Here is a 25,566-nt window from a genome sequence, read left to right as displayed (position 1 = left end):
AGGCCCAGCTGTTCTCTCCTTGTCTCTGCTAATACCACTGAACTCCTGCCCATCCCTGATACTTTGTTTCAATTTTGCCTCTTCCCTCACCCTATCACCACCACTGAAATTTTGACTTTCAAGGACTAGCTTAAATAAATATTGCTTTCTTATGAACATTTTTTCTGATTTACCCCCGCTTCCACATTTCAGGTTTTCTTTCCTTTTAGTCTCCCTAGTATGTTGTACATTCATTATAATGTCTTTCTCTGTTTGCTTTTTATTATTAAGTTGTTCGCCTGTTGGCTTTGCAGATGGGTTGTAGGCTTCTTGATGGTAGGAGGTCCTGTCTTACCTTCCTCATTTAAAAAAGAAAACAATCTGTTTCTTTGGGAGAAAGGGAGACAGAGAATCCGCAGTTGTTAAACATCACTCTGGACTTGTTACCCTGGGGTGGGTCTTGCCTCCAGCCTTCTGGCAGCCTTAGGAAGGCAGGGAGCTCCATGTACATGAAAGGAGATTGAGGGCAGAGAGCTCACAGAACCAAGACAGCAGGACCCAGGATTCAGACCTGGAAAATTTTTATTTCCTGGCTGGTTTGTGTGCCCTCATGCATGTTATTTACAGTGGCATGTTCTTTCACATGGGAACACTGACTTAGGTGAAATGGAAGGTTCCATAGGATGATAGTGCAAAAACATTAAGGACAATCCTAGCAGATGCAGTGAGTTCAAGGGAGAGTCCTTGTGGAGTAACAGGAAAGGCCTGGTGGATGAGATGTATGAAGATCTAAATGCCTGCAGATAGTGAGCTGTCTGCAACTACCACAAAGCAAAATCATGGGAGATAACTCCCCAGGGTAGGGTCTGGCCTGAGCATCCCCGTTGGGAGATGGGAGGTGATGGGCTCTGTAGTGCTTAGCTGAATAGAGTTATCTATGTTAGTATTCCCTCTATGCAAAGATAGTTGAGAGTTCCCAAGTTGTAGGCTTTCAAGTTGAGCTATGTTAGATATATGCTCCTCTGATGGAAGACAGACATGTCTCCAGGGTTTTGAGGGTCAAATGACAGAATGTATATAAAGTGTTTTGAACATTATAAATTGCCTCCTTAGAGGCAAGGGAACATCAAATTTGGTTGTTTTCTTGCATCAGAGACTTCTAGCTCAGATTTATTTGTTGGCCATTTTTAAGGGCATTTCCAATGAGTTTTCAAGTATTGGGGTTCTTAAATGGAATATGATATAATTTTTTTCAGATGAACTGCAGATATTACTTAAAATCTTGCTGTGAAACTTTCACCTGTGGAGTAAGTAGAAATCATGATTAAGGTGAATCTCTTTTGGGATCCAGTTCAGTTTTTCCAAAGGATCTGTTTATAAGAATAGGACCACTTAGCCGAGTGTAGTTGCTCACGCCTATAATTCTAGTACTTTGGGAGGCTGAGGTAGGAGGATCTCTTGAGCCAAGGAATTTCAGACCAGCCTGGGCAACATAGGAAGTCTCTGTCTCTACAAAAAATTTTTTTAAAAATTAGCCAGGCGTGGTGGTACCGTGCCTGTGGTCTCAGCTACTTGGGAGACTGAGGTGGAAGGGTCGCTTGAGCCTGGGAGGTTGAGGCTGCAGTTAGCTGTGATTACAGCACTGCACTCTAGCCTTGGCGACAGAGCAAGGCCTTATCTCAAAAAAAAAAAACCAAAAAACAAAAAACTTACCATTTTCATAAAGATGGGAATCTGTGGGGCTTTGATTTCTGGTCCTGGAAACCCTAAGTACCAACTGAAAGACTTAAAAGAGGTTTGATTTCAAGGTTTTTTTTTTGTTGTTGTTCTTGGCTACTGTAAATCCAGTAATTTATTTTCATGAATCTTTGCAAAGGGTTAGGGAAAGCTTTGAAATATCTTAAGGTAGTTTTGAAAGTAAAACATAGGTATGGTTTGACAATTTGAAATTTGTTTCATTGTAGATTTCCAAGGCAATGGGTTTGAATAAATTAAAGTTAATTCCATTTCAAAGAACTTTTGCAGTAGGATTTCATATTGTAGAAAGAGTCTGACTTATAAATCAAAATATGTTAAAGAGTAAACATATTTATAGATGCAAAAGACATTGAAACAGTGAGTGGCTCCTAAATTGCAAATAGATGCAATTGTGAAATTCTTATTTGGGGGTTGTTGAATCATGCATGTAACTTAAGAGGGCCTTATTTTTCTTAGGATTTATTTAAGTAAAGCAAGAATTCCCAAAATGGATTCTGGGGGAAACTGAGTCTTAGGAAGTTAACAGGTGTTACGCAGGGAAAAAAGTCCTGTGGTCAAATAAGTGGGAAAATCTGGGTTAACCAAAGTAAACCAGGTATTTTTGTTTTTAACTACAGGACTTTTGAGCACCCTTAGATCTGGTGTTCATTATAAATATCCTGGAAGGGAAATAGAGTAGTCAGTGTTTTCCAAACACATTGAATTGTAGAAACTTTTTTTTTTTTTCCAGAACATCTTTTGGCCAGGGAGAACAATGTTTGTTGGGTTATCTAATTTGTTGAAATACTTAAAAATAAAATCTCAGACATCATGTAATTTTGCCTAACTTTGCTATGCATTTCTAACTTAGGACTTAAAAAAAATCACCACCCCATTATCACTTTTAATACAATTAACAAGAATTTAAAAATATTATCTAATTTGGGCTGGGTGCGGTGGCTCACACCTGTAATCTCAGCACTTTGGGAGGCCAAAGCAGGCAGATCATGAGGTCAGGAGATTGAGACCATCCTGGCTAACACGGTGAAACCCCATCTCTACTAAAAATACAAAAAATTAGCTGGGCATGGTGGCGGACGCCTGTAGTCCCAGCTACTCGGGAGGCTGAGGCAGGAGAATGGCGTGAACCCAGAAGGCGGAGCTTGCAGTGAGCCGAGATCGCGCCACTGCACTCCAGCCCAGGCAACAGAGCGAGACTCCATCTCAAAAAAAAAAAAAAAATTCTCCCTTAAATAGCATTTGTCACCATTTTTGTTTTTTTGAAACCAAGATTCAATCAAGGTTCATATATTGCACTGTGGGCTGTTGTTGTTGTCTCTTTCGTCTTTTTAAATGTAGAAAAATAATATCTCATTACCTCCCTCCCTCCCATTCCTGACTTTTATGGGTTGTCCCGTATTCTGAATTTGTTTCCAGTGGCGGTGTTTACCTTGTCCCATTGTTTCCTGTATTTCCTATAAACTGGAGGCTAGGTCTAAAAGCAAGATTAGAGTCAAGTAAAATATTTTTGGCAAAAATAGGTCCTAGACTAAGATTCCTCTCTGCGCTCCCGACCCCCTCTATGATTTGAGAACAGACATTTAAGTTTAGCAATTCAGAGCAGCATGGTGAGTCAGACACGCTGTAATCCTGGCACTTTGGGAGGTGGAGGTGGAGGCAGGAGTATTGCTTGAACTCAGGAGTTCGGGACCCTGGGCAACACGATGAGACCTTATCTCTACTGAAAGTGAAAAAAAAAAATCATCTGGGTATGGTGGTTCAAGCCTGTATGTAGTCCTTGCCACTAGGGTGCTTGAGGCAGGAGGATTGCTTGAGCCTGGGAGATGATTAAAGCTGCTGCAAGCTATGATTGAACCACTGCACTTCAGCCTGGGTGACAGAGTGAGACCCTATCTTTAAAAAGTTTAGCAATTAATATATAGCTTTAAAATGTATATATATATATAAAGAAGTAACAGCTTAGAGTTTAAAAATTAGTTTTATTAGTATATCAAAGGGATGCAAGTTGAATTGATTCCAGGTGTGTTTGGAAAGGTATTCTGAATAGTTGGCGTGGTTAAATGGATATGTTTTCAGTATATCTTGAGACTATAAACCATGTGTTTCTTGGATAAAGTGGCCTGGGTGTTAAATGTTTTTGGTGGTTGAAGTTTATTCAGAATGACAAGTATCTGAGTTGTGATGGTAAAATACTACTCTACAGACACTTATTTTTTGAGCACATTTAGGAATGTGCATTCTTTCTACCTTTGCTCGATAAATTTTTAACAGAATATTTTTCTGATAAATGCTTATGCTAATCTAAAATACAGCCATAAATTAAAGGACACCCTCAGGGTGATAATTTTCTATGTACCTTGTCTTAGAAACTCAGACATGTAAATAAAAGTTCCTATCATAGCTAACTTTGCTAACTTAATTTGCTATTTACATTTTTTTTTCCCTTGATATCCTTCCAAGTGCTAGTTGTATGTCTGGGAAAAGTTAAAGGATTTTGTGAATCTTAATGAAGAATAGCTTAGTATATATAAAGAAGCTTTGCATGATGAATGGTAGCTGTCATAAGCAGCTCCCAGCACATTCTTATATTTAATCCTTTAACCAGCAGGGACACTGTTTTCTGCATTAAAATTTGCCTGTTGTGAATAATAAGGTGACTTGGACAGAGTAGGTACTTTTCAACTATAGTTAGTCCATTAAAAATATACATATACATTCCCTTTTTCTCCCCTCTTTAAAAAAACACAAACATATAGGATATGGTAAAAAGGATGATCTATGAAGCCAGATAAACTTTGGTTTTGTGTTTGGCTCTGGCAATTTACTTGACCTGTTTCTATGTCTGTAGAATGGGGACAGTAATTCCTGTTTCATAGAGTTTATGCCAAGGCCAAAGGCGAAGCCCTGTATGAAAGGCTTAGCACCGTGCGTGGATCAGAGCTACCAAAACCAGATCATCTTCCACCTTCTCCTCCTCTTACCATATTTTATTTTATTCTGTTTTATTTTATTTGTTTATTTAGTTTTTGAGACAGGGTTTTGCTCTGTTGCCCAGGCTGAAGTGCAGTGAGTGGCACAATCTTGGCTCACTGCAGCTTCAACCTCCTGGGCTCAAATGATGCTCTTGCCTTAGCCTCCCCAAGAGCTGGGACTACAGGTGTGCACCATCATGCCTGCCTAATTTTTTTTATTTTATTTTTTTCTGTAGAGATAGGATCTGCTATGTTGCCCAGGCTGGTCTTGAATGCCTGGGCTCAAGCAGTCTTCCTGCCTTGACCTCCCAAAGTGTGGGGATTACAGGCTGAACCACCACATCCAGTCCTTACCATATTTTATTCAGCATTCTGGATCAGTTGTTAAATTGAAGTTTTTAATTGTTCTGAGTGTTTCAAAAATTGTAAATTTTAATTTACTTGTTACAGAAGTCCAGATAAGTTCTTGATTTCAAGATAATCTGTATGGGAGTTGGTTGCTTATATTAAAACAATTATATGGCTATATGAAATGTTTTGAGCTAACAATAACAAGTAGGACAATTTTAGATGGTGATTTATAGAGGAGAAGGAGTAAGAGTCAAAAGTGTTATTTTAGCCAGGCACGGTGGCTCACGCCTGTAATTCCAGCACTTTGGGAGGCTGAGGTGGGTTGGATCACGAGGTCAGGAGATTGAGACCATCTTGGCTAACACAGTGAAACCCCGTCTCTACTAAAAATACAAAAAAATTAGCCGGGCGTGGTGGCGGGCACCTGTAGTCCCAGCTACTCGGGAGGCTGAGGCAGGAGAATGGCGTGAACTCGGGAGGCGGAGCTTGCAATGAGCTGAGATCGCGCCACTGCACTCCAGCCTGGGAGACAGAGCAAGACTCCATCTAAAAAAATAAAATAAAATAAAATAAAACAAAACAACAAAAAAGTGATATTTTATTATTGGCACAAAAATATTGCTAACAAACTCTGGTTTTTATGAAAATCAGTATTTAAACATCAGTTTTTTTACTGAGACTGAAAACATATGAAACTCCTCAGACTTTTGTAATATTTTGCTTGAGTATGGTTTAGAACAATACATTTTATTTAGGTGGAGTAACTATTGTACTATGCTCAAGTCATACATGCATATTCATTTATGAAATAAATATTACCGATAGGAGAGACTTTTCTAGAGAAGAGGGTGGTCAGTGCTTCATTCAAGATCCTCACAATGGAGAAATGGGGGTTCTCCTTATTGCCTTTGTGCCTATTAAAGATGCACGCGAAAGTGGAATTAATATATCCTAAGTTTTGAACAGAAGTGAAGGAACAGTTTGGAGAATGCCTGGATATCTATGGGCCTTGCATTCTTGCCATTTATGGGTAAACCAAAAAGTGTTGTCTTCTATCATCAGCTGTTTCGAAGTCTTGGGACATTTGGCTTTGAATCTGGCTTGGACAAGAAAAGATCGCAGCCAGGCAAGGACTCACACTGCTCCTTCCCAGATAGTGCCTGTTCTCTCAGAATGAACTTGATTCCCTACAGACTTCAAGTCAAGTGGTACTTGAGCTTTTTACACTTTTTCTCTACCATTACAAAGTTTTGTTTAATCTCTTCCTTTCTGAAGTGTTTTGCTTCAACAGAAAGGACCCTTTTAACTGTCCCAACTCTACATACCAAAAGTTAAGCCAGGAGGAATCAAAGGGTGTTAGTTCCCCCTTCCATCTGGAAAAAGAGATGCCATTTCCAGGACAGTGATTAAGACCTAAGCCAGTGGAAAATGTAAAGAGACTTTACCTTCTTCACAGGGCTTTCTTGTTTCCTTCATAAGAGTAGTGTTAGCCAACTCAACAAATAGAATTTCCTTATGAGTTTTTTAAAGATAAAAAGTTACCATGAAGGTGGTAACTATTTGACAAATTAGAAACTATTTTCATTTGTCAGCGGGTGGTAGAGGTCTTGTATTAATTTTCCCAAAAAATGTTTCTTGAGAGCTGGTCATTGTGCCCTTCAGAGTTTCACACTCAGTGCTGTGTCTCAATCTGAGGAGACAAGTGCACACACAGTACCACTGCACGGTGTTAGGGAGAGCAGGAGGAGGAGGAGTAGGAGGAGGAGAGGAGTAGGGGGAGGAGGAGGAGAGGGGAGGAGGAGGAGTAGGGGGAGGAGGAGTAGGGGGAGGAGGAGGAGTTGACAGTGGCTGGGGGAAGCTTCGGGGAGGAGGGGGAGGAGGTGAAGGTGACTTTGCCAGGTGGGAAAGAGGGTGAGAGGCTTTCTAGAGAAAAGGAGCACAAGAAGCAGAGGCTGGGAAGCATGAAAACACAAGTCATGTTTGGGGTGTTGTTACTAGAACAGACGGTGCTTGGCATTTGGGTACAGTGGCAGGGAGAAGAGAGCCAGATTGCAAAGGCCTTGCATGCCAGGCTAAGAAGCGTGGACTTGATCCTGTAAGCAAGTGATAGCTGTCAAAGATTTTTCAGCAGGGAGATGATGTAATCAGATCTGTGTGTTGGAGAAAAGCTTTGGCAGTGGTGGTGTGGAGGAGAGACTGGCATGGGGACAGATGGGCTGCAGAGCTCTCTGTTAGGAGGCTTTTGAAGTAGGTCAGGTGAGAGATGATGTTTGAGGCCTGAGTTAGTGGGAGGAAGAGAACTAATGCCAGTTGAATACCTTTGAGTGTGCACTTAAGGTGAAGGTGCATTAGCTCATGTAATCTTCACAGAAAAACTTTTCATAGGGTGCTGTTGTCATCCTCGTTTTGCAGAAAAGGAAGCAGGCTCAAAGTAACCTAGTTAGCCAGGATTGAACTTGGGTTTACTGTCCTGTGCCACCATGGTTTTTAGAACAAGATGTCAAAGAACAAAATTTCAACAAATGAAGCTTTAAAGATCTAATTGTCGTTTTTTAGGAGTTCATGAACTAGGCAGCACCCAGACTACAAAATAGGCAGGTGCTCTGCAGGGCATGGCTGAACAGTGGGTTTTGTAAGGCAGCTTGAGCAGGAGCACAGAGATTGCATAGTGCCAAAGGTGGACTGGTTAACCTCAGGTTATTACTTCAGGTTACTTTCCTTGTGTGGGTTATAGCAGAGGGGATTTCGTTATTTTTGCCAGCTCTGGTTGACTGGGCCCCACTTTTTTTCCCTTTTCTTCCAAGACAGAGTCTCGCTTTGTCGCCCAGGCTGGAGTGCAGTGGCGTGATCTTGGCTCACTGCAGCCTCCACCTCCCGGGTTCAAGCAATTCTCCTGCCTCAGCCTCCCAAGTAGCTGGGATTACAGGCATGTGCCACCACGCCCAGCTAATTTTTGTATTTTTAGTAGAGACCGGGTTTCACCATGTGGCCAGGCTGGTCTCGAACTCCTGACCTTGCAATCTGCCTGCCTTGGCCTCCCAAAGTGCTGCGATTATAAGCATGAGCGATTGCACCCAGCTGACTGGGCCCCCTTTGATTGGTTGTCGTGAATCTCATGCTTTTTGAAAACTGGCCTGTTTGGAGATTTGACTATCATTTCTCTCCTGTTTGCTTAGAGGGTCAGATCTTACAAGTAAACAGCTTAGGTTTTGGTTTGGTGACGTGGAACCTTTGCATGAATGACTCCATTTGGGTTGGTCTGTTGGATCCTAGTGCAGGAGCTCAGTCCAAATCAGTGGCTCACTATCAATTTCACTTAACAAGATGGAATGAGAACATGAAGAAGGAGTGCACATGGTGTATGATTTTTGGACTGGGTTGAAATGGAAGCTTCTTCCAGGTTAGAAAAGGAATACTTAGCAGCTTACTGAAGGTAGAGAGTTTCCAGGTGTGGCAACAAGGTGTGGATGATGAACAATACTATAACAGCACTCTCTCAAGAGGGGAGGGGCAGAGTTTGGGGGCCATCTGGGATACCCAGTTGGAAATGCCCAGTCAGTGGTTGGAAATTTGGCATTCCTGTGGAAACTCTTTTAAGCTAATGATATACCTCCAGGTAGGTATGGACTTAGAATTTGTAAGGAGGGCATGGGTAATGCCTAAGCATCATCTGGGGGCACTTAATTTGGAATGCAGATTTCCAGGCCCTGCCCCCAGGAGGTGCTTCAGTAGGCCCGTGGTGGGTTTTGGGGATCTGCACTCATGTCAAGCTCCTGGGTTGAGAGAGGGACAGGTTCTCACATTTGAGAAATGTTTGGCTTTCCCAGTGGCCTAGGCTGTCTTGTAATTTCACTTCCTTCAGGGAGCTTTTGATAACTCCTCAAAGAATAGGATGTTGATCTCTGGTAAAAAGCAACATCTGAGAAAATTGCTTGTTTTTAGGAACCTGTGTATATTCATATTTAATTCTGCCAAGGATGCTTTTTAGTTTTTTGGATTAACACTCAAAAGTAACAAGTCCTCAAAATTAGGTTTGTTCTTTTGTTTTAAGTGGACCTTTGGCAAGAGATTTCTAGTGAAGCTTGATTCTGAGTACTTTTCTCACGTGTTATAAAGAGGCTGGAGGAGGGAACCTGGGACGTGGAGAGTGAGGAGTGATAGCCTGAGGTTCTTGGTTTGCCAGTCTGGGGAAACCCTGTCTCTACTGAAAAACAAAACAAAACAAAACAAAAAACAAAAAAATGGCCAGGCATCATCGTGGGTGCCTGTGATACTAGTTACTCAGGAGGCTGAGGCAGGAGAATCGCTTGAACCCAAGAGTTGGAGGTTGCAGTGAGCTGAGATTGCGCCACTGCACTCCAGCCTGGGTGACAGAGCAAGACTCCATCTCCAAAAAAAAAAAAAAAGGAGTCACTGAAGGCTGGGTACAGTGGCTCATGCCTGTGATCCCAGCAGTTTGGGAGGCTGAGGTGGGTGGATCACTTGAGCTCAGGAGTTCAAGACCAGCCTGGGCAACAGGCAAAACCCCATCTCTACAAAAAATACAAAAATTAGCCAGCTGTGGTGGTGCACACCTGTAGTTCCAGCTACTTGGGAGGCTGGGGTAGGAGGAGCGCTTGAGCCCAGGAGGTCAAGGCTACAGTGAGCTATGATCACGCCACTGCACTCCAGCCTGTACAACAGAGCGAGACCCTGTCTCAAAAAAAAAAAAAAAGAAAGGTCACTCAAAAGTACTAAATTCCTTGAAATCTGGGTTGTAAACCTGATCACTCATTCATTAGACCATTTGCTTATAATTAATCCTAACCAGCCTAGGTTCCCCTTCCCCTCTGTCATGCACGTCTTTTTCTCAGGAGTAGAAGCTTTGAAGCCAGACAGACTGGGATAAGGTCCCAGTTTAGTCCCTTTGCCCCACTATGACCCTGGACAGGTTACACAGCTTCCCTGAGCTGTTTTCTGTGAATTTGGAATGTGGAAAGGTAGTTTGGGGAATGGAGTGGATAAAGTCAGAACACCTGGACTTGAGCTAGTGCCACTCTGAATTTTGGGCGGGAAGGTGAAGGCTGGGCACCTGCCTGGTTCATTCAGCACATGTTAAGTGCCTACTTATTCAGCTAGAGAGTATATTTAGGGTTGACCGTGTGCATTGCTTTACATTACCTACCTTACTCTAATTTTCGTCCAGAGTTGGAGGGGATTTTTGTGTGGTTGTGGTTGATGGTTATCAAGAAAAAGTGGCCGGGCGTGGTGGCTTACAAGTGTAATCCCAGCACTTTGGGAGGCTGAGGTGGGCAGATCACCTGAGGTCAGGAGTTCAAGACCAGCCTGGCCAACATGGTGAAACCCCCATCTCTACTAAAAAATACAAAAATTAGCCGGGCATGGTGGTGGGCGCCTGTAATCCCAGCTACTCAGGAGGCTGAGGCCGAGAGACTTGCTTGAACCCCGGGAGGTGGAGGTTGCATTGAGCCGAGATTGGGCCACTGTACTCCAGCCTGGGTGACAGGCGAGACCCTGTCTCAAAAAAAAAAGAAAAAGTGTTTTTGTTTTGTTTTCAGCTTGTGTGTCTTTTTTGTTGCAACTTGTTACCCTTGGGATAATTTTCGCTTGTCTCTCCCAGTGAGCAAGGTTTGGGTTCATTAACTGCTTGCTGCTGATTAGTTCATTTTTCCGATGTGTGGGAGAGAGGAGCATCTTCCTTTGTTTTCCCCTCCACCTTTGCTAAATGCCGTTACTACTTCCTGTTGCAATGACAGGGCTTCCCAGCTCCCAGCTTCTTTTCCTTAGTCCCCATCCTGTTGGGGAGGACACAGGAGAAAGTTGGCTTGCTCACTGATTGGTTTCCTCAGTCACTTAACAGGAGCCAATTGAGCCCCCACTCTATGCCAGGCTCTGTGCTAAGTGCTAGTCTAATTCAGCCCTCTTGAAGGCCTTAAGAGAGAGCAGGCATTCTTTCTTCCTACCTCATGGGGTTTTTGCAGGTGAGGCTCTGTACCTACCCCCAGATCTCATGGCAGGCTGACTGGACCCATGCTGCCCCAGGTCTCATGGCAGGTCGACTGGACCCCTGCCACCTCCTGTGGTGCTGCCCTCCTCACCCACTCCTTGCCCACTCTCACTATCAGCTTCCTAATAGGCATTTCCTGGGGGTGACTATATCTGACCAAAATTGGTCATTTTGTAGATCCTTTAGGGGTCCTGGTCCAAAGGTCAGTTTTAGTGAGTGGTATGGGGACTGTGGAGTTGCAGGGTGGGGAGAGAAATGTGGACCATAACTGACAGTGTTCACAGGGAGAGCACACTGGGGGAAATAAGCCTCACTATTGCAGCTACTGAGACTGCACGTCTAGTTCATTTTGAATGGCCCCTCAAAGATACCCCCTGAGGATGCTAAATGCAGATTTGTGGATGCTGTTGGCAGAATTTGCTTGTTTATGATACTTTTTTGGGGGGTGCTGGGCAAGGTGGCTCATGCCTATAATTTCAGTACTTTGGGATCTCACCTGGCTCCACCATGATTTGGGAACAGGCATTTAAGTTTAGCAATTCAGGCCAGGCACAGTGGCTCACGCCTGTAGTCCCAGCACTGTGGGAGGCTGAGGTGGGAGGATTGCTTGAGCTCAGGAATTTGAGAGCAGCCTGGCAACGTAGTGAGACCTCATCTCTACTAAAAGTTAAAAAAAAAAAATCAGCTGAACGTGATGGCTCATGCCTATAGTCCCAGCCACTTGGAAGGCTGAGGCGGGATAATCACTTGAGCCTGCAAGATCGAGGCTGCAGTGAGCTATGATTGTGCCACTGCATTCCAGCTTAGGCAACAGAGCAAGACTCAGTCTCAAAAAAAAAAAAATCTTTTTTGTTTTCAGCCAGTTTGGTTCTACATTTTAGATTGCTTTTGACTGACTTTTTGGGAGACTGTCGTGCCCTTAGAGTATCCATAATAATTATGAAGATGTCAAATCCCTTAGGACTGCATGTTTGACTTAGCTTTCAGCATCAAAATATGCATCGGAACAGCATAATGGAAAGATCAGTGATTCTGGAGTAAAGTAGACTTGGTTTCAAATTCCAGCCCTCCACTAATGCCCTTGAATAAATTTCTTCATGGCCTTAGTTTCTTCATCTGTAAAACGGGGATTTTTTTTTTTTTTTTGGAGACGGATTCTCGCACTGTCACAGGGGCTGGTGTGCAGTGATACAATCTCGGTTCACTGCAACCTCCACCTCCCGGGTTCAAGCGATTCTCCTGCCTCAGCCTCCTGAGTAGCTGGGATTACAGGCCCCTGCCACCACGCCTGGCTAATTTTTTATATTTTTAGTAGAGATGGGGTTTCACTGTCTCTAGTGGCCAGGCTGGTCTTGAACTCCTGACCCCGTGATCCGCCTGCCTCAGCCTCCCAAAGTGCTGGGATTACAAGCGTGAGCCACTGCGCCCGGCCAAAATGGGGATCATTTTACAAGGTGAGAAATAACGTTTGTACAGTATTTTTAGAGTAGCTCCTAGCACATAATAGATGTTCAGAAGTTCCCTTCTTGTTTGATTCAGTAGGAACTAAATTGTATCAAACTGTAAGCAGTTTGATGAATAACATGTGGTTTCTATCCTGGAGGAACTTAAAATCTAATGGGCTAGGCTGACACATGAATTCATCCTGAGGAGGTTAAGTGCCAAGACCCAGGTTGAGGCTGGAGCAGAGCACAGGAGCATTTCCTCTGCCTGGAGGGTTGGGAGAGCCTTCTGGGAGGAGGTTATGCCTAAGCCCTGTCTTGAGGGATTGAGTGAGAATTCACTTAAGCAAGCAAGGTGGGATGGGTTGTAGCCAAAGCAACAGCATGAGCAATGGATGGAGTATTTAGGAGGACTACATGCAGTCAGGAGTTGGCTGGATGGAATAGTGTGAAGTAGGAATTCCTAGGAAATGAGCCTAGAGAGCCTGGTGAGTGTGAACTTGCTGGTGGGCCTTGTGTACCTTGCTGAAGAATTTAGGGTTATGGGCTGAGTGCTGTGGCTCACACCTGTAATCTCAGCTCTTTGGGAGGCCAGGGTGGGCAGATTGCTTGAGCTCAGGAGTTTGAGAACAGCCTGGGCAACATGGCAAACCCTCGTCTCTACAAAAAATACAAAAATTATATGGGCGTGGTTGCGGGCGGCTCTAGTCCCAGCTAGCGAGGAGGATTGCTTGAGCCTGGGAGGATTGCTTGAGCCCGGGAGGTGGAGGTTGTGGTGAGCCAAGATTGTGCCACTGCACTCCAACCTGGGTGACAGAGCCAGATCCTGTGTCAAAAAAAAAAAAAAAAAGTAGAAAAAACAGCAGGGCTAGAGATCAGAGGTAGTTTAGGGATTAAAATACACTGTTACTGATTAATAATAATGTAAATTTCCCGTTTTGATAGGAAGATGTAGAATTTGCTAGGAAAGAAAATAAAAATACGAGGACAAATAATATATAAATAGTGTTAATAGCGTACTCATGCATTTTTACAGTGCACGGTCTGATTAAGTAAATTTTGGTACATCCATACGATAGGGTGGTATGCAGATATTGAAAGAATGAGGTAGGTTTATGTGTGCTCTTAAGGAAAATTTTCCAAGAATATTATTTAACAAAATATATATATGCATGGAGTATCTTTAGAAGTATATATAAGAGGCTGGGCAGGGTGGCTCACGTCTGTAATCCCAGCACTTTGGGAGGCCGAGGTGGGTGGATCACGAGGTCAGGAGATCGAGACCATCCTGGCTAACATGGTGAAACCCCATCTCTACTAAAAATACAAAAAAATTAGCCAGGCATGGTGGCGGGCGCCTGTAGTCCCAGCTACTCGGGAGGCTGAGGCGGGAGAATGGCATGAACCCAGGAGGCGGAGCTTGCAGTGAGCCGATATCGCGCCACTGCACTCTAGCCCGAGCAACAGAGACTCTGTCTCAAAAAAGAAAGAAAGAAAGAAAGAAAGAAAGAAAGAAAGAAAGAAAGAAAGAAAGAAAATATTGTAAAGAAATGACTTAACACTATACATTTTCAGGTGAGCTGGAAACCAAGTGGCAGAACATAAAAATAACCTGTGCTACTACAGTGTCATAGTATTATGCATAATGCTAGATTATTTCATGCTCTGACAATAACAGCCTTCATTCATGGGGGTTTTTAGAGTTTTCACCTTTCGCATACATTATTTCAGTCAAAATTAATCACTCTTCGATCTGTGCTCTCACATCAATTAAAATATTTTAAGAATTATAAATGTTAAGTGATGTTATGTAAAGTTTGGAAAGCGAGAGAAAAGAGTTTAGGCTGGGTGTGGTGGCTCATGTCTGTAATCCCAGCACTTTGGGAGGCTGAGACAGGCAGATCACTTGAACCCAGGAGTTTGAGACCAGCCTGGGCAACACAATGAGACCTCATCTCTAGAAAAAATACAAAAATTAGATGGGCATGGTGGCGTGCACCTGTAATCTCATCTACTCAGGAGGCTGAGGTGGGTGGATCACTTGAGCCCAGGGAGGTAGAGGCTACAGTGAGCTGTGATCACACCACTGCACTCCATCCTGGGCAACAGACTGATACTCTGTCTTGAAAAAAAAAAAAAAAGTGTCTAAATGCAGCAGCCATGATTTTATTCTCTTCCTTCCTTCCCTTCTGTTCTTTGCCTGTGCCTTAAAAATATATAGCTGTAGCTAAGGTATACATGTACTTATAGGCTTTTCTGTGTAATATATTTCTTTTTTTTTTTTTTTTTGAGATGGAGTCTTGCTCTGTCGCCCAGGCTGGAGTGTAGTGGCGCGATCTTGGCTCACTACAAGTTCTGGCTCCCGGGTTCATGCCATTCTCCTGCCTCAGCCTCCTGAGTAGCTGGGACTACAGGTGCCCACCACCACGCCCAGCTAATTTTTTTGTTGTTGTTATATTTTTAGTAGAGATGGGATTTCACCATGTTAGCCAGGATGGTCTCGATCTCCTGACCTCGTGATTCGCCCGCCTTGGCCTCCCAAAGTGCTGGGATTACAGGCATGAGCCACCGCTCCCGGCCTGTGTAATATATTTCATGCATTTCCCCAGGTGTTGTGTGGTTGTCCTCCTTAGCTTTTTAAATAGCTGCTGTTTTGTGGAACATTGTGATTACTTCACTGTGCTTCACTTGCACCTTTACTCGTGTGTTCTCCATCACAGCTGCGTTAGTTTCCAGCCTTCATGCTCATCTCTTCCTAGACTCTTGGGGCTGGGATAACCTCTTTGTCATTAGAATCAGGGCAGAGAGAAAATACTTAGCAAGTATGTCTGAAGGAATAGATATACCTTCTGGGCTTTATAACAGCGTTTTAAGGTGTTGGTAAATATGAGCAGTTTTCAGCCAAGGAAAGGAGTCAGATTAAACAGTCACACAGTGGCTATGTGGAAGTGGGTGAACTCAGACTTCGGTTCAGTTCTCCTAACCCCCGCAAAGCACTTGGCAGTGTTGTTTTTTTGATTTGTTTTGTTTTGTTTTTTGTTTTGTTTGTTTTGGAGGTGGGATCTCGTTCTGTCAGGCAGGAGTGCAATGGCACGATTGGCTTACTTGAGCCTCCTAGGCTCAAGTGATCCTTCCACCTCAGCCTCCTGAGTTGTTGAGATGATAGATGCATGCCACCACACCTGGCTAATTTTTGTATTTTTTGTAGAGACAGCGTTTCGCCATGTTGCCCAGGCTGGTTTTGAACTCGTATGCTCAAGTGATCTGGCGTGAAACACCGTTTCCGCCCTTATTTTTTATTTTTTTTTTAAGGCTAGTCAAGTGAAGCAGTGGGAATGGGAAATCCTCTGTTCTTAAGAAATAAAACATGGGTGTCGGCTTTCTCTCCCTTGAACTTTCAACTCTTAAATTTTTTTGTTAAATTTTTAAAAAGTTAATTTCTAAAGCCATCTTCTGGTTTGTCTCAAGAGAAGACATTACCTTTTGTCCTGAATTCTCTCCCTTGAACTTTCTCTCCCTTAAACTTTCAACACTTAAATTTTCTTGTTAAATTTTTAAAAAGTTAATTTCTAAAGTCACCTCCTGGTTTGTCTGAAGAGAAGACATTACCTTTTGTCCTGAATTGCCTTTATTCCATAACAAATAGCATTTGAATGCCTTCTGTATGAATGTATGTTCTGAGGTTTGGCAGATACCTACAGTGTGTATTTGACACCATTATTCTGGTCATTTAAAGAGTACTTAAAAATTTAAATCATTTTAATATGAAAAACGTTTCTCATTGTTTGGACCATGCACTAGTGCACTAGTATCTCTAGTGCACTGTACATATCTGATTTTCACTTTCCAGGGGGGATTTCTATCTCAGGGTAATGGAGATTATAACTATCAACGGATTCTAATCTTTTTTATTTCGTGGTTTCTGAATCATAGAATTGTTTTGCAATTAACTATAGAAGCAAGAATCTCTTTTGGGGGTGAGAGGTGGTGTGTAGGAGCAGAGGAGAAGGGATATATAGGAATAGAGTGATCTATTTTATTTTACTATTTTTTCTTTATATTTTTTAGAGACAAGGTCTTGCACTGTCGCCCAGGCTGTAGTGCAGTGGTGCATGGCTCACCACAGCCTCTAACTCCTGGGGTCAAGCAATTTTCCTGCCTCAGCCTCCTGAGTAGCTGGGACTACAGGCGAGTGCTACCACACCCTGCTAATCTTTTATTTATTTTTTGTAGATATGCGGTGTCTACTTGCCTAGGCTGGTCTACAGCCCTTAGGCTCAAGCCATCCTTCTCCCTTGGCTTCTCCAAGTGCTGGGATTACCGATGTGAGCCAGCACACCTGCCTAGGGTGATATATTTTAAGAGTACAAAGTAGATTAGTTGTCATTGAGAATGAAAAGAATCAAATCTAGGTGTTCGTGTCTCAATTTGAGATCTTCGTGTTGCGCAAAGTTATTTTTGATTTGTAACTTTTTAAAACTTTGTAATCAAGTTGATTTATTTGTGGTTATTGTAATACTATTTTGCCAAATCCTAAATGGTTAACTTTACTGCATTCAGATTTGAGAATATGCTTTAGGTTTTAAAGTTGCAATCTTGACATCATCTATGAATTATTTCACAAAATAACTACTGTTTGGAGAAAGAACTGATCTGATTTCTTCTTTTTAAACCAGTGATACTAAAGGTGTATTTAAGCCTGTTTTGAGTTTGTTGAAACATCATTCCAAAGTGGAAAGATGGAAGGCTTCGAGTTGGACAGAGCTGAGTATGAATTTAAATTTTTGCCATTTCCAAACTAGCCATTTATGGGGCTGATCTTTGCCTTGTTTGTTTTGAGAATTAAAGGAGATAATGGGTGTAAGATACCTATGCCTTGTCTAGTTAAGTGTTCAGCAAATACTAATTCTCCCCTATCCGTTACAGTGGGATGGGGATTCCCTGTGTTTGCATAAGGTTGTCCTGTAGCTCTTTCTGTATTTACATATGTGATTTAGTCTTGAAGGTGGCTGGCTGTGTTGTGTATTGAAAATTGCTAGAAACTGAGAGTTGGTTATTATATTGCCATTGAACTTTCAGTGTAATGGATGGTTACCATGTGTTTGTGTTATTCTCTGGTAAAAGGCACTTTTTATACCAGTGGAGTGTAAATTCCAATGTGAAAACGTTAATCTTTGAAAACCCTGAGCTAGGCTCCTGTTATCAGCCACTCGAGCGTTATCTGGTGCTAGAGGCTAACCAGATCCCATTAGGCAATCCTTCCCCTCCCTGTAGCACATTGCCCAAGGGCGAGACTCTTGGAAACTTCAAACTGAGGCTCCCCATGGCTGTCATTGCTTAAGATCTCCCCTGGGTTTTTACAGAATGGGATAATGAGAAACCTTCCAGGCAGAGGGTCAGTCTTATACCTGTCTCCATTCATTTTGCCTCCCTTCCTCCTCCCTGCCTCCATTTAAATCTTTCCTGTTCTTTAAACCCTACATTTCTCAGGATGCTTCCCCAGACAGCTCTCAATTCTACCCTTCTGTCTCTATTAAACATATTAGCACTGACACCCACTGCCTTACCTACTGCCTTGGCCTTTTTGATGCTCATCTCAGATTACAGCCGACCTGAGGGCATCCACCAGCCAGCCTGCCATGCCCTGTGCATCTCTGGCCTGGCTCAGCCCTGGGTGCACTCTGCCTGGTTCACAGCAACTGATTCTGTTTCTTCTTTGTCAGATCCAACACTCTGTCTTGGAAGAATTCTCTGTAAGGTTTTCTACACAGCAGTCTTCTGTCTGTTACTTTTAGAAAGAAATGAAAAAAGTAATTTAAAAATAACTTGGTGGCTGGACGTGGTGACCCAAACCTAAAATCCCAGCACTTTGGGAGGCCAAGGTGGGAGGACTGTTTGAGCCCAGGAGTTCGAGACCAGCCTGGGCAACATAGTAAGACCCCCCCAAGTCTGCAAAAAAATACTAAAATTATTTGATAGCTGGGTGTGGTGGCATGTGCCTGTAGTCCCAGCTACTCATGAGGCTGAGGTGGAAGAATCACTTGAGCCTAGGAGGTTGAGGCTGCAGTGAGCCGAGATCTTACCACTGTACTCCAGCCTGGGTGACAGTGACAGCCTGTCTCAAAACAAAAACAAAACTTGGTATATGCCTTCCTTGTTTTTCTTTTCACAGACATATGTTAAATAAATGCCATACTTTTTGTTGTATAACTTGACATTTTTGTACACACAGTGTGTATTATACCAATATGCATTCTCCTAGAAATGATTTCTAGTTATTGCATGTAATTCATTTTCCAGCCTGTAGGTGTAACATAATTTTTTCAACTATTTACTTATTACTGAATTTTAAATAACACTGCAGTGAACATTGTTCTAGTTTTATTGAATGACTTCCAGCAATTAACTGTGTTGAATTACTAAACATAGTAGTTTCTTTCAAAAATTTGTGGAATATGTTTATCTTATTAGTATCTGAGTAATTTACACCATGGTCCAGAACTGAGCTAGGTGTCAGGGGTACACGTAGACATAAGTATTATAGTACTAAGGATAAAACAATGTGTATACCAATAGGAAGGGATGTCAGCTACTTAAGTAAATAGACTTTAATTATTTAGATAAAATAGGCATGAAAGAACTTTAATGTATGCAAATTTATAAAACATCAACCAGCAGCTGTTCATACCTCTCCATGTGTGGGGCGGTGGGAGTGGGGCACTGAGATGCAGACTGCGGCAAAAAAAAAAAATCTACCTGCTTTACAGACTGTGGGAAAAGAATCTACCTGCTTTACAGTTGCATGACACGGTCACTGAAGAGAGTGGGGACAGAAAGATGTGGACCTGCGTAGTTTTGGAAAATGGTGTTTTGACTATAGTCTATAAAAACTACAAAAAGAACTGTGCATAAACGCTGTACTCTAGTGGGTAAAGTTTGTCATGGGACACAGGTTGACAGTTCCAACACTGCTTTACATATGTACAAGGGTTAAACAAATAGTGAAGGGTTGGTGGATGGAGAGAGCCAAGTTTCCCACAGCTGGAGAGGAAAGTCAAAGGTATGCAAGGAAGGCAGGCTAGAACGAACCTTGTGGGACTGTATTAAAGTCAGAAACCTCAATGTGAACTTAGGTTTAGCTTGACATAGATACAGAAATAATTATATTTTAGTGTGTATTCATGGATTAGGACACACATGTATTTCCTAGATCTGTTCACTGAAAGAGCTTAGAAGCAATAACACCCCAGTAGCAAAAAGTACACCCAGATCTTGGTTCCTAAATTCCATTCTCTAATCACAGTAACCAGGACTCCTTGAAGAAATGGATAATTATAGGTCTGCGGCGTCTTGCATTGTCAGAAAATAAGGAAGTGCTCACGAAACAAAGGATGTGGGCATGTCTGAAGGCCATACCAGCCAACCTCAAAGAGCTCCTAATAGCCAAAGCTGGAATAATTTGAGCAACAAAATAAATAATATGATGTACTGCATTGTAGTCCAAGGTATAAAATAAATATACCTGCACATAGCTGTATACTGGGAGAAGAGACATCTTCCTTATAGAAGAATTTCGAGTAATGTTTGCAGATACCTCCCCCTTCACTAGCTAGGCCTTAGTCCTCCCTACACCTTGAGTGTGGACTGGATTTAGTGACTCACTTCTAAGAGACAGAGTATGGAAAGGTGGGGAAAAAGTAAATTTACGGTGGAGAAACCTGCCAGCACTACCTTGACCAAGTAATCAAAGTTTAACACAACCAGCAGTAAACCATGTTCAAATATGAAGAAAAGTTTCACTTTGGGAGAATTGCTTGAGGCCAGGAGTTTGAGACCAACTTGGGCGACATAGCGAGACCCCATCTCTACAAAAAATTAAATTTAAAACTTAGCTGGTTGTGGTGGTGTGTGTCTGTAATTCCAGCTACTTGGGAGGCTGAGGTGGGCACATCGAGGTTCCAGTGAGTCGCAACTGTGCCACTGCACTCCAGCCTGGGGGACGGAGTGAGACCCTGTCTCAAAAAAGAAAAAAAAAGAAAAAAGTTAAAAGAAATGTACAGTGAATACTGACATACCCTCCACCTAGATTCTATAATTAAGATTATGCAATCTGGGCTTTATTACATATCTACCCATCACACCATCTTATTTCAAAAAGTATTTCAAAGTAAATTGCAAACATCAGTACATGTGATCCCCCAGCCCCTATCCCCAACAAAAATTTGTTTAAAATGTAATTTCTCGGTGGCTCACGCCTGTAATCCTAGCACTTTGGGAGGCCGAGGCGGGTGGATCACGAGGTCAGGAGATCGAGACCATCCTGGTTAACACGGTGAAACCCCGTCTCTACTAAAAATACAAAAAATTAGCCAGGTGCAGTGGCGGGCACCTGTAGTCCCAGCTACTCGGGGGGCTGAGGCAGGAAAATGGTGTGAACCCGGGAGGCAGAACTTGCAGTGAGCCGAGATTGCACCACTGCACTCCGGGCTAGGAGAAAGAGCAAGACCCTGTCTCAAAAAAAAAAAAAAAAAAAAAAAAAAAAATGTAATTTCTGCATTCTCTGCCAAGGTTGTTGTGCAGCACCTACCAGCCACAGCACAGTTGACGCTATGTGATTGTGCCCTGTTGAACCTCGAGGCATGTGGGAAATTGGAGAGGATGTAGGTGATGTAGGCATGCTCCGAGGTGAGCACAGATGTGTGTGATTGGGTGACCCACTTGACTGACGTGGATCTATACTTGTGGGTGCTGGGGCATCATGGGATCTGTGAAGATCCAGAAAATAGCAGCTGTTTCCTGGCATGAGGGCGGCTTTAGGGATGGCGAGAAGGGATGGTGAGTCTGCTCTGGGACAGAACTGAGCTACTAAAGTTGTAATAATGTAGAGTGCCTGAGCATTTATTTGGGGAGAGCCAAAGGCCTGCCTCACCATGCCATTCCCCCCTCCCCTCTGATCTCTTGGGAAAATAAATAGAGCGGGAAGAGAGGGTTTAGCTCAGGAAGGGGTAGGAACACTGATCAGCTCATCAATCAGGAGAGTGCAATTATGCAGAAAGGACAGAAATCATTCCCTGAAGGCCACAGACTTGGGGATTTGCCCAGAAGAAGACCTTACAGCTGCTAACAGTCGCCCTATTCAGTTGGGGTGCATAATGATTTTAAAACTAATCAGGAACCAAAGCCTGAGGCTGGGGACAAGCACAAATATCTTGTTGACAGAGCAAACATCTAGATTTTGTCAGATAGGAAGTTTCTGAGGAGGTCAGAGTGATGTAATGGTGTGCACTAAGCTTTCATCCTTAAACAGATGGGCCCCCGAGGTACCATCTGCAGCTCCCTGGGGCCCTTCAAAATGACTTCCTATAAATTAAATTGTCCTAAATTGGTATCGAGAAATTAGTGTGGTAGCCATATATCAGAAGCGAAACTAGACAAAGGAAGGAAATTTCCATGGAGTTACCCATTTCCTTTTCCTCCCTTGCTTTATAAATAGCAAGGGAGGTTTATTATTTTGATCAACTTTCTTGGTTAGCATGTGAATATTATTGCCCCCCTCAAATAGCCATCCAAGGTAAACTTCCCTTTCTCCACTCAAGCTGGGACAACTGCATTTATCCCTACCTAAGCGAGCGTCAGCTGGATATTTTTCATAAACTGCCTTTCTATTTTGGGCCTTCTGTTTTTGTTGAGGAGGAAGTAGTGGTTTTGTTTCTGGTTTTTTCTTTCATCAAAGGGATATTTGTTCTGGAAGGGCAAGGGAAGGGGATGCTTCTCAGTCTAGATCAGAGGGAGAAAATGTCCGACATCATATGTAAGTGGCTGATGATGAGTCTTAATTGGTGAAACATTTCAGAACAGAAAGTGGGTCCACTGTACTCATCCTTTTATTTATTCAGCACTTATTGGTACTTCGATTCGCAATGGATGATATAGCCTCTGTTCTCAGGGAGACAGACAATCAAAAAATAGCAAAGTAAAGTTTACATAGGTATGAGTGGAGTATTAGAGAAGCTGGGGCAGGGGGTTCAAGGAGGAGGTAATTTTCCTTTCTTGAGATGGAATCTCACTGTGTTGCCCAGGCTGGTCTCTAACTCCTGGGCTCAAGTGATCCTCCCACCTCAGCCTCCAAAATCGCTAGGATTACAGGCATGGGCCTCCATGCCAAGCAGGAGGTGATTCTTGAGCTGCGTCTCAAGGGAGTAGCCAGGTGAGGTGGGAGTTGGGTTGGGGTAGGGGAGACCACCCTAGCCAAGGATGAAAGGTGAACCGGGTGGTGTGTGTGGGTAAGTGGATGGAGCGTGGGGTGCGGCAGGGAGCTGTGAAGTAGGTTGGCTTGGAACAGGAGTGAAGAGGAAAAGCCGAGGCAGGTGCATGTGGGTAAGTGGGTAGGCGAGGCACCGGGGCGGGAAGCTGGGGTGTTAGCCTATCAAGCCTTCTGGCTTCTGTTACCTGAGTAAAATGGGAAGAAAGGGCATTTGCTAGAGTAGGATGGAGGAGAATGACAAAAGTTTGAAACAGTGGTTGCAGGGAGTGGGAGGAGGGCCTTTTAGAATATTAAGGATCTTTTGGGTCGGAGAATTCAAGTGCAGTGGCGTCTTTCTGCACGGTGATGCGATTTCTGTGGTCTTTCGGGCCCAGGGTGTAGGTGAGGACAAGCTGAGTTGTGTTATTAGTTCCCTTGGGTTTGGCTAAAGAAGAGGGTTGCAGAAAATTGAGGGTGCTGGCAAGGGGGTGATTGGTGGTGGGGTCCACACTGTGGGAATGAAGAAGGGGACATACTCAAGGGACATCCGAGATCTTAGGACCTCAGGAGGGAGGGGGTGTGCAAGCCAGAAGGATCGGAGGCTGTGGTCATGAAGCAAGAGTATGGAAATACGGCTTCTGACTGAGGTGTGACCCTGGGAATGGCCGGCCAGAGTCAAGAGCCAGGGATCAGAGCTTAAGTGCAGGCGTAATTAGAACATCTGCCATCACTGACCCTGCGCTGGACACGGCCCTGAGCGCTTTGGACTATTCATTCAACCCAGCGCCACGAATAGGTACTCTTATTTATTGCCATTTACAGGTGAGGCAGCTGAGGCCCAGAGAGGTGAAGTAATTGCTTAGGGTCATGGAGTTAATAAATGATGGAGTGGAGCTTCTAACCCAGGTTGTCTCCTCTGCTCTTGTTCCTTTAGGAGCTGACTACTGGGCAGGAACGTCTTTCAGGAGAAAGAGTGGAAGAGAAAATTGCGAACTAAGGCCACCTGCCCCCTGTTCCTGGTGCATGCGAAGTTATCAAAAATAGGTAGGTGATGGCTGAGGATTGGGGTAGAGTGTGGTATGACTGTGAGTAGTGACTCAAAGAGGGATGAATCTTTACCTGAAGTTAGAAGAGAGGTGGCCTGTAGAACGTCCAGTCTTTCCACCTGCCCAGAGCCACTGGTGAGCCAGCGCCTCCAGGGGAGAGAAGCCCTGTCAAAAGCAGAGATAGGGGAGTTAGTGTTTAATGGGTACAGAGTTTCAGTTGGGGAAGACGAAAAACTTGTATAGGTGGATGGTGCTGATGGTTGCAGAAGGATGTGCTTAGTGCTACTGAACTATATACTTAAAAATGGTTAAAACGGTAAATTTTATGTCTTTTATCATAATGAAAAATAAAAACGTGGTGGAGGGAGGGAGTGATAATCACTACCATTTATGAAACCCTTTCCTGGTACAAAATTGTCACTTATTAAATATTTGGATGTGTGCTGGGGATTTTGTTAAGTGCTTTACGTGTATTTTCATTTAATCCTCACTTTCAGAGATGAGGTAAACTCTGCTGTACAGATGAAGAATCTCAGGTTTAAAGGGATTAGGCAACTTGCCCAAGGTCATACACCCGGAAATGGTAGAGGCTAGGCTCAACCGGATCCTCACACTCCAAAGCCCTTGCTTGTAATTGTTAGGGAATTGAACAGTGGACAGAAGGTTCCAGAGGCTGTGGGGGAAGGGAGAGGGGGTTGGTGATGGAGGGAGGACCTGGGATAGGGAAATGCTGGGTGAAAAGAGGGTTGGGGATAGAGGAGCAGCTAGACTAAAGGAATGAGAAGTCGGATGGACAGGACCATCCTCCAGTGTCCAGACTGGGCATACGCTGTCATGGAACTGGCAAAAAGTCCAAGTGACACCAACTTGTTCTCAGAAAGGGGCTGGAGGTTACAGAGAAGTGAGAGAGCCCAGCGTGGGGTGTGCCTGTGTGATCCAAAGACAGTCTTGTCAGCAGAGGATTCTTCCCAGTCTGGGACCTGCGGCCGGAGGGGCTGGCGGTATGGACAGTGTGGACATGAGTTCAGCCTGGGTGCCTCTTCTCATCTTCCTCCTGAATGCCCTTTCTTCCTGCTGGCCTGCCCGAGGGGACCCAGGCTGCCCATTGAGCCTGAAGTCAGCAAGCTGATCGTGAATTTAGGTACATGAACACAGGGAGGGGGTGGCAGTGAGGAGGATTGAATATCTTTCTAATGCTGACAGACCAAATGCCAAGGGTGAGGGTAAATCATGACCAATTACCTGGCTTTGTAGATGATCAGCAAACTGCAAATATTTTGCCACAGATTTTCTTTGTTTTTAGCAGAATGGTATGAAATACATACATGAGGAAATAGATTTTATCTGACTCCTTCACAGATTTTGAGGTTGTAACCTGTATCTTCTAAGGCGTGGCCAATGGTATTTGTGATCCTCTGGGTGCAGATGTGGATTTGTCTCAGATATTTGGGTTTAGTGAGGTGTTTGTGAGCTGCTGAGGAGGGAAATGTGCTCTCGAGAGTTTCTGTTACCTTCATATGTTTACTTCAGATTCAGCAGGATTCTTTTACTGTCTTGCTGGTGGTTCTACAATCTGTGCTAAAAGCAGGCTGCCTGAGCAGGGCTTTCTGTGTAATACAGGTGACCATGGAGAGTGTGGTTCTGTGATTATGTAATAATTTTGAATAAATAAAAAGATGTCTCATGGCAGGTCCTATAAGGGCAGCCTGGAAGTGACATCATGAGGGATTAAGTTGCACTGCAGCTGAATCTTGCAGCTATCAGACAT

General features: G+C 43.5%; 1 protein-coding gene across 6 annotated transcripts in view; it reads left to right on the top strand.

The window, feature by feature from the left end:
- Window positions 1-25,566, top strand: part of TANC1 (tetratricopeptide repeat, ankyrin repeat and coiled-coil containing 1) — a 263,097-nt gene that overhangs the window by 10,388 nt on the left and 227,143 nt on the right. For all 6 annotated transcript variants that reach the window (XM_030796065.1, XM_030796063.1, XM_030796061.1 and 3 more), the window contains exon 2: window positions 23,687-23,796. The gene's annotated coding sequence lies outside the window, so the exon portion shown is untranslated. The remainder of the gene's footprint in view (window positions 1-23,686; window positions 23,797-25,566) is intronic.

This window comes from Nomascus leucogenys, chromosome 17 (genome assembly GCF_006542625.1).
Source record: "Nomascus leucogenys isolate Asia chromosome 17, Asia_NLE_v1, whole genome shotgun sequence".
In the NCBI taxonomy this organism is placed as follows: Eukaryota; Metazoa; Chordata; class Mammalia; order Primates; family Hylobatidae; genus Nomascus; species Nomascus leucogenys.
Note: the sequence above shows the minus strand (reverse complement) of the source record. Positions and strands in the feature narration are given on the sequence as shown.